The following is a 12,219-nucleotide window of genomic DNA, read 5'->3' as shown; positions in this document are numbered from 1 at the left end:
AAATATGTTATCAAATAGAAAACAAACATTTGAGAAAAGGAGCCCTTTAGACAACTGCATTTTTTTTAAATGGGCAACCCAAGCTGCTATAGATTAAAAGTAGCCAATTTGCAGATACCTGGATATGTTAAAACAGTTTGGGACAGCTCTGCTTAGCTTCAAGAAGTCTACAGAAAAATTGCACTTGGCAACAGCTCTTTTCTCAGTAATTCTGTGCCTGCTCCTAGAGGATATTTCTGCCATTTCATCTATTTACTTTTATATTTAAGTCTATTTACAGTAAATAGTAATAAAAAAAAAAATAATCACAGACTAATACAACACACTAAATGTTTTGTTAGATTCTGGTAGGATATTTGGCCTAATTTTAATTCCTACGCTTCGAATGAAGATTAGTTTTATGCAACGCTGAAACCAATCAGACTTCTGCAAGGCACGCACTTAGCACGGGAGTGTAGCAGCTCACCCAGCGCAGTGATCAATAATGTGACAGTCACTGTCATGCCAGAGCAAATGACATATGGCCATGTGGCTGCACATTATAATTAACCACTGATTTACAAGAGAAACAGGACAGACTGTTACATTCCACTAACTCGCCTTCCGTTCAGCTGACAGGCAGCTGAGTGCTGAGCACTTAATACACTTTTCTGCAAATTTCCTTCTCCACAGGCATTATAATTAACACAAATCAACTATGACAGCAAAACTATCATTTCATCTATACAACGCAGTAGCTTATAAAAAATTAGGATTTATCAGTTTTAAGTAGCTAACCGGCATTTCTCTTTTATCATACATTCTCATACAGTTCCATGTAGGATTTTTTCCAGATAATTCAGTCATCTTCTATATAACTCTACAGAAAAAGAAAATTTTCCCAAGAAATATGAACTGGGATGAGTTCAGCTGATCGCAGTCATGCCTTGGAAGAGATACAGTGGTATGTGAAAAGTGATACAGGTGCTTCGTGTTTGCTGTTGAAGGCGAGTTGCTGTTTTCTGTCGTGCTGTCTCTTTCGCTACAGACCGTGTGGTAACCCATAGGAAAAAGGCTGCCTGAGCACGCTGAACCTCTTTTTTGACTTTATTCTGTTTTCCATATGACAGCCTGCTGTCATAGGTGCTCAGTGTTTATGTGACCTGACATTTTGACTTGCCTGTCCGAATAACGTAGTGGTTAGTAGAGGTGACTGGCAAGGTTGGGGGAGTTTACACCAGCTAGTAACTTGCCTGCCGAGCAGATACCGAGAGATTTGAGCAAATGTGGTCACGACAGATCACTATGGGACATCTTCCTTCTGACAGAAGGACCTACAAGAGTGAGTTCAGGATTGACCCGGCCGCGCTTCATGTCACCCCTCCAGGTAACGAAAGCCGCAAAGAAAAAGTTTAATGCAAGTCCGTCGTATGGCGCGGCGCAACAAACCGCATGGAGGCTTCTGTTACGTTTCCTTGAAGCCTCCAAGAAATGTCATCTGCTGTGATAACTCAAAGCTTAGCGGAGATGAGCCGCTGCTGGCCTTGCTCTTCTCGGCATAAGGAGTTCCCCGTGGCAGAGCGCGTGCGATGGCAGGCGGACGAGCCGTGGGGGTATCGCTGGTGCCTGGGGTGGGACCGACGAACGCCTCGGGACACCCGGCCTTCTGCTGGCAGGTCAGAGGAGCGGTTGTGGCACTGGCTGTAGGAACATAGCCCGACCGGACGTTTTGCTCGAGCTTTTGGGGGTGCATGGCCATGTCCTTGTACCGACTGGCCATGGAGTGGCAATGTCAATCTCCTTGAAAACGTTTTCTTACACTTGCTGGTGTCAGCCCCCCCCCGCTCCTCTCCCTTTGTGCTTTTTTCCCAGTTCTGTTTTTATAGTTAAGGAATCTGTACATGTATTTTAATTTCCTTTGAAAAGGTTGAATTCAGTTTTTTCTTCTAGCAATTCAGTCCACCACAAGGACTTTCTGATCCCACTAGACCACACGCTTTCTTCTGCTCCCCCTTCATTCAGTTCCTTACAGGTGCTTAAGTACACTCTTTGAGGGAATTACATGTCCGAAGCCAGCTTTCCATAAAAGATCCTCCCCTTCTTAAGGTGGCAAATGCTAGAGACTCTATCCTTCGACTAAAGTTTCTTTGAGCATTTGGGTTTTTTTGCTTTCTCTTAGGCCAATAAGCTTGACTACCCAGACATCTCCATTTCATGAAGTTCATTTTGAAATAAAGTGTCTTTTTGTTCGAGTCTATTTTTTTATTCTTTGTCGAAACCCAAAAAAGGTTATTTTCTATAAATCTTTCTTACTTCACTGCACTTGCACACCGGCACAATGAAGTCTTGTGCAGAAGTACCAGGGCCCCAGCTGAACATGCCAGAAGGGGCCTCTCCCCAGAAGAGTTCCCACCTAGGGCTGATTTACTTCTTTTCCCAGCTTCAGGAATCCACTGCCCGGCAGTATGCAGCATAAAGATGCTCAAAGGCTGAAGCAGCACACCCCTTGGTGGAGGAACATTTTGTTGAATGAGGGTGTCAGTTAAAACTTCCAGAAGCAAGAAGGACCTACAGTTATTGACAGCATCTGTCTTCCAAGTTATAGGAAGAAAATTTAAGCCGCTCCTAATAACAGTTTCTGTTAATATTCCTCTGCCAAGATTACAAATGTCTCCCCAAAGGCTTATAGCAGACCTGTAACACTATCCCACTAAAATGTTTTTATAACCCTTTTTCTAACAGAGTTTAGCCCAAAGACCATATAGTATGGTTTTTTAATGGTTTTTTAATCTGCCACATTGTTCATGTGCTGCACTACTCCACCAACCTTACCTTTACCTGTGCCTTTTCTCAGTACCGTGGATCTCTCCCTGCTCATGCTCCACTTAAAAAAAAGCTATTCCAGTGTATTATTTCTATAGAAAACATTTTCACGTACTGCTGCGTGACTGGTCTGTTCATCTTGTTATGCAAGCTCCTTACATTACTTAAAAAAAAACCCCAAAAACTTCTAAGTTGCATGACACTAGCCAATCCACTGAGACAATCAGCATGTTTTTTTAATTGGGAACTCCTGTAGAGTCAGATCTGCAGCTTATTCTTGATCTGGGTGGACAAATCAACTATGCCATGCCAATGGACAGCTTTGTTCCTCCATCACATCATCACATGTACCTTGTGAGCCGCAGGCTCCTCATTCTCCTCTTTGATTGGTATCTGCCATCCTTGAGATGTCTTCACAGCTTCCAACCCTCCATCCTTATTGACTCCACAGCTTGTAAGGTTAGATCTGACCAAGGGCTGTAGCATTGGCACTGTCTCTTCCATAAACTCCCTCAGATATCCAGGTGATGGCTAGTACATTCACCAAATCTTCTTAATGCCGTTGTTTCATTCAGGTTAAGGGCCACCTCCTTTAAGAAAGTAAAAAATTCTTCATGTCACTTATCGTCTCTCCTTTTCTTTAACCTTCTGACAGAAACAGTCTAGAAGTTGCTGACACTTTGGCTTCAGGTCCCAGTCACACATTTCTCGACACCAAAGCATAACAGGGAAATCATCAGTGCTTAGACCTACAGAACAAGAGCACAGCCACCAGTTCTGCCCACAAATGCCCTTCTCTAAGTCTAGCGTTAACGGGCTGTATTTGTTACTGTGGTAGTACCAGCACTCAGCTTCCACTCCAAGAAGGAAACGGAGGCACAGGCTTTAGGTGGAGGGAGGGAAGGGGCAGAACACTGTAGCAGAAGCCCTGCCTGGTGGGAAGATGCCTGCCCCCGTGGTCAGGCGGGAGCCATGGGAGAAGCGGTTTCCTCCAAAAGCTCACCCCCTCCAGTAAGCTCTCAGCTTTATGCCTCTCCCATTCTGCGTGGCTGCCTCATTCATTCAAGGCTGACTATAGAGACAGGCAGAGAGGAAGCGTACTAGACATTTTGAACTGGTTTTAAAGCTTCTGGTTTAGTCGCCCATTCACCTCTTTTCCCACAGCTCAGTACAAAGTGTGCTTTATACACCACGTTCCTCCTTTCAAGCATGAAACAAAACTATCCCTCAGCACTTGTGCTGTACAGTGCCTGCTCTTATCAGAGTAAGAAGGAATAACTACAGGATTATGAATGTGGTACTGAATGTCAAGGCATATTAAAGCTGTTCAATATCTCAAGATAGAATAAAGATTCTTCCACCCAAGGCTCTGCTTTTCTGCCTGAAATTAAATTATGGCATCAAATGCCTTACAAGTGGATCTACCTAGTAACTAATTTTGTTGGTGTATTTAAGAAGTTACTCATCTCACCATTACCAGGATGCATCAAAGCTCTTTGTGCTTGCAAGTATCACAGAGGTTTTCTTATCCAATACCACTCCTAAGATACAAACCCACTGTTGTTCATCGAGAGCAGAGCACAGGTATGATGCTGCCGTATGTATCACGTGTGCCAAGCCTTAAGGAAAAAATGAATCATACCATGTGGGATCTTGGAGAAATCCATTGTCCAGTAATTTCTTCTTTAACCTTTTTGTCCATGTGCACATTTTATTTTGTGTAATGACGCCAGGGCGGTGGACTAAAGCATTTAGAAGCCAGACCGCAGTGTTTCAGATCGGCAGTTGAGCTTGGGCTCAACACAGCGTCCAGTCTGAGACTTCTGAAACTGCCGCTCCAGCCGGCTGTTTGGGGGCGGCACGGAGAACTGGCTGCCGTACGAGGCCGGCAGCGTTATAACACGTCCAAAATTCGTCAGAAGCCTGTCTCAGGCAAAGACTGAACAAGTGATGAAAAACCTCTCCTCAGCCCTTCACTGAGCTGGGTAAGACTTGAACACCTGAAACACATTCAGGTTCATGCTAGATTCGAGGGCAATGACTTTGCAGCATGGCTTCCTACGCTGGTGGCAGGAAAAAGTACATTTGCATGGATAACCAAAGAAGTCCAAAGTTATGAATTTGACACAGTCTGCGAGGCAGCCGAGAAGCTCCTTCCCGGGCTGAATAGTTAAGAACGAAGCTTCAGATTTGTCAGAGGGTTCAGCTGGAGCGGAGCAGGTATCCTTCAGTTATAAAAGACACTTAACAGCCTTGCTGCTATTCTACCTTTAAACCCAAAAAGCTGCTAAAGCTATTACATACTTTTAAGTGGGATCCTGCAGCAAGAATGGCAGAAACAGGAATGCTATAAAAAGATTTGTGCTCTGATTCTTTCCTTCTTCCCTGCTTTGGACGTTCAGAAATGCAGCTACTTCACGATTACTCAAATAGTCCGAACAAGATAGAGTTTGAATCGTAGCTCCCACTACCTGGCCCCATTATTTCAAGCTGATCTTTACATCCTGGCCAGCAAGAACTACTAAACCAGATCTATTCTTCCTACACGCCTGCCTGCTTGTAAGGCTTTTAGTAAAAATAGGCCAGCTGCTGACATTCGGAGCTACACTGAAGTGACTGATGCTATGCTAAAGCTTATTTTGACTTTATGCAGCACGAAGGGGATGTACAGATTCAGCTTAGCTGGAAGTAGTAACGAGGCAGCAACGCTAAGCCGGCTGCTCAGGATGAGAAGCCAGAGAGAGATGGAATGAACACTTTTTGGATGTCAGAGAGGATTTCCTTATCTCAGGATGTGCTGAATCAGTTTGACGGTGTCTGTATCTTTCTCCAGACAATACAGGGAGAGCTGAAATTAGTAGCTTCGATAAACAGCTGTTGGATTGGTTTTCTCTAGTGGCTGAAATGAGAAATATAAATCCCAATGAGCTAGCAAGTAAACAATCTTCTGGGGAATACCACTGCTGTTATCTTTTGAAAGTCTTTCCATTTTGTGATTTATTATGGCTGATTTCTCAAACATCAACATTTCAGGGCAGGACAATCTGCTGAAAGCTGACATTTGGTATGACAGTTGGCTTGCACTTGATTCCAAAATGTTATCCTATATAATGTTACCCCAATTCAATTATTCAATCTGAATTATTAGCAAAGTCTGAACTGTACATTCGAAAGAAAAAAATATTACTATGATTTTTAAAAAAAATTAAGGAATAAATGCAAAATCCTTTACCATTTATATTCAAATCAACTTACTCGTGGCAGATAATATCACAAGGAAAAGACCAGTGACAGTACAACTTTTTAGTGCCTAGCTACCTTTATTTTAGATGGTATCATAGGTGATCGACATCAGGGCTGGTCCAAGTCTTTGCTAGCTCCAATAGTGTCCCCAACACTTTTACAACCTCCATATCTGGACTAGCTGAAGAAGAAACCATATATATGTCTATATATGTATAAATGTATACACACATATATAATGTATGTATGGTTTCATATGTATGTTTTAAATAAGTCACTGTTCTGTTCCTACTTTAATAGGAATCAGATGATATTAAAATTTCATGCACAAGCAAAGTATTTTTTCAGAAGCAGCACTGAATGTTCATTCATTATTTTGGTTCACTATTCGTATTGCAGAAACATCAGAAAAATCACATCCACACTGAGGACGACTTCTACTAATACCTGACACTCCTTCATTTACTTAGTTGTGTGTTGTGGAGGTAAAAGCTGCTGTTTCTTCTCACCTCCTCCAGAATCTGTCCTCTCACACTAGAAAAATCTACCATCATAGTCCAGACCAAGAAGTTTTACACAGAAGACTGCTCGTATTAGCGTTCACAAGGAGAACAACAGACTAGGTAGCCTGTCAGAAGTACGGCATGACTCAGACTAACTTCCACAAGTCTTTCCGCACCATTAAATTTCAGTATTGTCCCAGAACATTTAGAGTAACAGATGGTTAAACACAACCTCATTTTAAGGAATCAAGTTAATGAAGCGAGCACCGTGAAATGTAAAGGCTTGTTTCACAAAGGTTGCTTGGAGTCACAGTGACATTTTTCCCACTATCCTGAATTAGCAGATATATTTACCACCTGGCAGCTGTGGGTTGGGAGAAAACCCCCATACTGAAGTAATCGTTAATACAGAGCTAGATTAACATAAAACATGAAAAATAGTTATTACAAGCTCAATGCAGGCAACTAGCTGTAAAGTCCATAGAAAGAAGTGTAATTTCTGTAACTGGTTACTAACTGCTTGTATTACCTTCAAACAATCCTCTCACTGTGAATTGTCCAGCAGGCTCTCAGGTACTCTCATCCTCCCTTAAAGGCTGTATTTTGGGGTACCATTAATTTCTTTTGTACTCCCTACCACATTTTGGGAAGAAAGGTATTCAAATTCACATTGTCTTTCACTAATCAGTAACAATTCTGACCTGAAACCACATAAGAGCCTGTTCTAAGCACTGCCTTTCACCCACTGTAACTGAAATAGCAAATCTTACACAGGACAATCACAGCACCAAGTCTGATTTGTACCTTTTGGAAAAGAAAACTCATAGCTTGTTCAAGTGAAATGTTAGGAAATCTCAGATTCTTTTCTCACACATTTGTATGAAGGGAAATTGAGTTTTGCCCATTTAAAAAGAGAGGTTACAGACTGACATTTGAAAAAAATGAAAACACACACAGAGCAAGATCTCCAATTGCTGCCATTTACTACAGCTCTTCCATTCATCTAGGTTTCTCTACAGCATTGCACCAGAGACTACATTGGTAAGGGGAAAGAAGAGAAGTCGAACAAAATGCAACCGAGGACCTACAGAAGAACAGAACTTGCCTTGCGCCGGGAATCTGCTTGGTGGATGCCCATGGGAGACCATCCTAGAGAGAAGTTAGGCCTAGGAGAGCCAGTTGATGTTCAAGAATCATCTCCTCGAGGCTCAAGAATGGTCCATACCAACACACAAAAAGTCAAGCAGAGGCAGCAGGAAGCCTGGACGCATGAACAAGGAGCTCTTGACTAAACTTAGATGTAGCAAAGAAGCGTACAAGGGGTGGAAGCAAGAGCAGGGGGCCTAGGGGGATTATCCAAGTACACACAGATGGGGTTACAAAAGCCAAAGCCCAAATGAAGTAGAATCTGGCAAGGGAGGTGAAGGACAACAAGAAAAGCTTTAGCAAAGTACCAGCAACAGGAAGACCAAGGAAAAACAGGGCTCCACAGCCGAGTGGGGCAGAGAGGACCTGGTGACAGCGGATAGGGAAAAGGCTGAGGTACTGTCACCTTTGCTTCTGTCATTACTGGCAAGAGCAGCCCACAGGAATCCCAGGCCTCCGAGAGCAGAAAATTGCCTCAATTGCCAGGCTCAAAGGGCTGTCACCAGTGGCACAAAGCCCAGCTGGAGACCTGGCCTTACTGGTGTACACCAGGGGTCAATACCCAGGCCAGCACAGCTGAACATCTTCATTAACGAAGACAGGTGATGGGACAGAGCTCACCTTCGGCATGTTTGCAGGTAACACAAAACCAGGAGGAGAGGTCAGTACACCAGTTCACAGTTTGTCACAATTCATCTGCTTGACCTCACCTTTCACCTGTCAGTCACTGTTTCTCAGCCAAGTGGTTTAGGCATGGTGTCTCACCTGACAAGGCTGTGTTTGCAGCGCCTACGCTCTGTAAAGTAGGTATTCAGCATAATTTATGTAACGTGATCAAACTTACTGTGACTTCTACATGTGTAAAATGAAAACTGGACAAATATACTGCTATCTAATGTGTTTTTCCAACAAATCCTGTAAAGAGGAAAAATTTTCTGCTGTACAAAGTATTCACAAAAGCGTACAACTTCAAAAAACCCAGTTTATTTTACTATCCAATTTATTAAACACTAAACAAGACAACCTTGTAGTTTATACATTAGGAATGTAAGTTTTCACGTACAATTAAGAGAACATTTCACTGTAAAAAAGGTGAAATACTGCGTGACTATAACAGAACAGTGTCACACAACGAACTAAAGAATATGAGAAAGTGTGGCACATTCATTTAAACTCAGGTTCTCAGGTGAGAACAGTCATTGATAGACTGACGCAGGTATTCCACAGACTTTGGTGAATATTCAGAAATGTACACATCTAGTCTTAGAAGTAGAATTATACAAATACAATATATTACACACTTATATACTGCACTGTGAGCCTCAAACACTGACAAAAGATATCAGACATAATAAAGTTAGAAATTTCTAGTATCCTCATAGAAATCAGAAGATACGTCCTTAAAGAGAAGTGTAGCTAAAATAGCTATATATTTCTGTACCTGTCAAATCTGTCAGGTATTCAAGGCAATTCAACTCCCTTCAGAAAAGTCATTGCAGCTCTACAGCAAATGGTTAGAGGCCATATGCTTTTTCACAAATATTATAGATTCTCACAACAAAAACAACTCTTCTCCACTTCAACTGACTTTTGAAAATGTTGCTGTTTAAAGCCATCATTGGAAATTGTGCCCTTTGATTTAAAACAGTAAGGTCAGTTATAAATGTCAGCATTAAAACAACTTCTCATTATAAATTGCAATGATTCACTCCTACATAACATTTTTCCTGCAGAATGTAGCAGTCATGTATGACGTTTGGCATGTATTCATCAGAACTGTCCACTCCCAGGCAGACTACGATATAGGATGTCTTAATAGGTTTTCCTTACACTGTTAGGAGACCTCTGTTTCTTTAATACACATTTTTCATTCATCAGTCTAAAGTGATCAGATAATGCTCAAAACCCAAGAGCTTGACAATTTTAGAAATATTGTGAAAGAGTATGTCTGCTTCCTGTCCTAGTTCCCCTCTTCCCCCAATACTGCATCATGGACATTTGGACAACAAATAAGTCTGCCCTCCCTCTCCCCCATCCTTCTTTTTATTTCTTTTTCATTTTTAAGAAAAGAAAGAAGCACAACCGAAAGTTTGATTACTCATATTGGGAAAGAAATTCTTTAGACTCGATCAGTATCAAGGTGTGATGTCAGTTCACAAAAACATGCTCACTGTGTAAGTTGCTCCAGAGACCAATACATACATATTTATATGAAGCCACATATCTATAGAAACAGCAGCCTTCAGTATCAAGAACCTTTCCTTTTATCATTTTCTCAAAGAACTATGAAACTTTACATGATTTCAGTTGTACCAATATGAGCCTATGTCGTGGGTTCAAGCCAGACCACAGTTATAATAATTAGCCAGATAAAAGAATAAACTAACTTAACACTGTTTGACTTGTAGCCAACAGTATTGTAAACATTATGTTACATATCTGTATTTTACGGCATTTTAGATCCTTCGAAATTCTAATTATTTATAGCTAAAGTGAATAAATCTTCCCAGCATAACAAACATCTTTTACACCAACACCCAGCTTGAAAAAGTGTCTACTGTGGAGATAACTGAAACAAACCAAACCCAATAGAATTACTTAAAAAATTCTAGTCCCTTAACACCAACTCACAATTCAGACCATCACAGCAAACAGTTGTCAACTGCAATTTTATTTATCTATTCTAGACTATGTTTCAATTTAAATTACTGTGAAGTGTTTCTGAAGTATTCTTAAATGCTACACTGCAAAAGCAGATGAGGAGGCAGCTGTAAGTTCTGCAGGTTACTACTTTGTAACATCTAGAACAAATGTCAAGGAAACAACAGCTCTACATCCGGTACATGTAGAGCTAGCCAATGTCTGCTACCAGCTGCCTAAAACCCTTCTATTGCCTGTGGTTATGCATGCTCCAGGAGTCATGGGTATTAGTTAATCTGAAATAAATGTGCTGTCTAGTGTGTACTGCAGAAAAACCTGTAAAAAAAAGAGGCAAAATTTTCTGCTGTACAAAGTATTTACAAAAACATACAACTCCAAAGAACCAGTTTGTTTCACTGATTGAAGTATTAAACATGAAATCTTGTAGTTTATACATTAGGAATGTAAGTTTTCATGTACAATTAAGAAAACACTCCACTGTAAAAAGGTGAAATACTTCATTATTCAAATAGAACAGTGTCACACAACAAACTGAAGAATCTGAGAAGTGTGGCACGTTCATTTAAACTCAGGCTCTCGGATGAAGACAAACATGTATAGACTGACACAGCTATTCCACACACTTTGGTGAATATTAAGAAGTATACACATCTAGTCTGCTGTCTCAGGATTATACAATTTACTTGTCTCTATTGACTATGTCTCCTCATCTCTTTTCATTAATTAACCAGTTTATTAATTGCTATAAACCTGAATAATATTAGCTGCCTAAAAGTTACATGTGCTTCAGTTTAAGTCAAAAAGAGCTATCTAAACTTATCTCCAGGCAAATAGGAAAGTCTACCAGAATTTTAGTGTTTGCTCTGTTACCAGGTTCTTGACAATAAGGGATCACTAGCTGCAGAAATCTGGACAGCTGGGAATGACTATGCCTTAGATCTTCATCCCATTTCTCCACCCATAGTAATATATTGTCTGTTTATCAGCTAATCACTGCTACTGGAGTGGTTTTGTCAGCTACTACTTCTCCAAATTTCCGCATAAGCAGTTTTAATGTCCATTTTTAATTAAAATCTTAACGTTATAAAAGTTGGTATCAAACAAGGTCAAACTAACCTTTAATGTTCAGTTAGGTGTTTTAGAATTTCAAACTAGAAAAATAATAGATATAAAAGACTAGCAATTACAGTGCTAGTTATATTTACATTATAATTTCCCTTTGTGCTTGCAAGTTACTGAAAGTACACATCCTTTGGTAGTATTCTCTTAGTCTCAAGTAAGAAGTTCATGTTAAACACATTCACACTCCTGATTTGCTTGATTCAGTGCAAAGGGCTCATACCTTATTTCCTACATAACATTGTTATATAAGCACATCTCTTCCCCATAAATAATAAAAATACTGATGACAGCAACTTTTCCATTAGTAGCTTTGTGCCTGATATTTAAGAACTTGAAAGAAAGATGAGTCTGTCACACAATTGTAAGTCTAAAGAGTGACTATTATAGCAACTGATAAGAACTCCCATCCACAAGTACTGCTGCTGTATGACTTTTGGCCCAGTTTCAAAGACGTATAAAAAAACCAAAATGCACCTATAATTCAGACTCACATAGGCATAAAGAAGTATGAACGTTGCAATGCGTACTAACTACCGTTACAAAAACCGCCATAACATTAAACACTAAACTGATGCTTCTAGTTCTAACCTTAGATGTAAGCACAGCTTTCTCATGGCTAATATAAGAGAATGTTTATGTCCTTACAATGCTGTTGCAAAGTTTCATGCCCATACTGCAAGACTCCTCTTAAATAAAAAAAAGTACTTGCAGTTTTTCCTATGTCAAGTGGTAGTGAAAAGCA

Source organism: Phaethon aethereus (assembly GCF_964289735.1).
Source record: "Phaethon aethereus genome assembly, chromosome: 2".
NCBI lineage: Eukaryota > Metazoa > Chordata > Aves > Phaethontiformes > Phaethontidae > Phaethon > Phaethon aethereus.
This window is presented reverse-complemented; position numbering follows the sequence as displayed.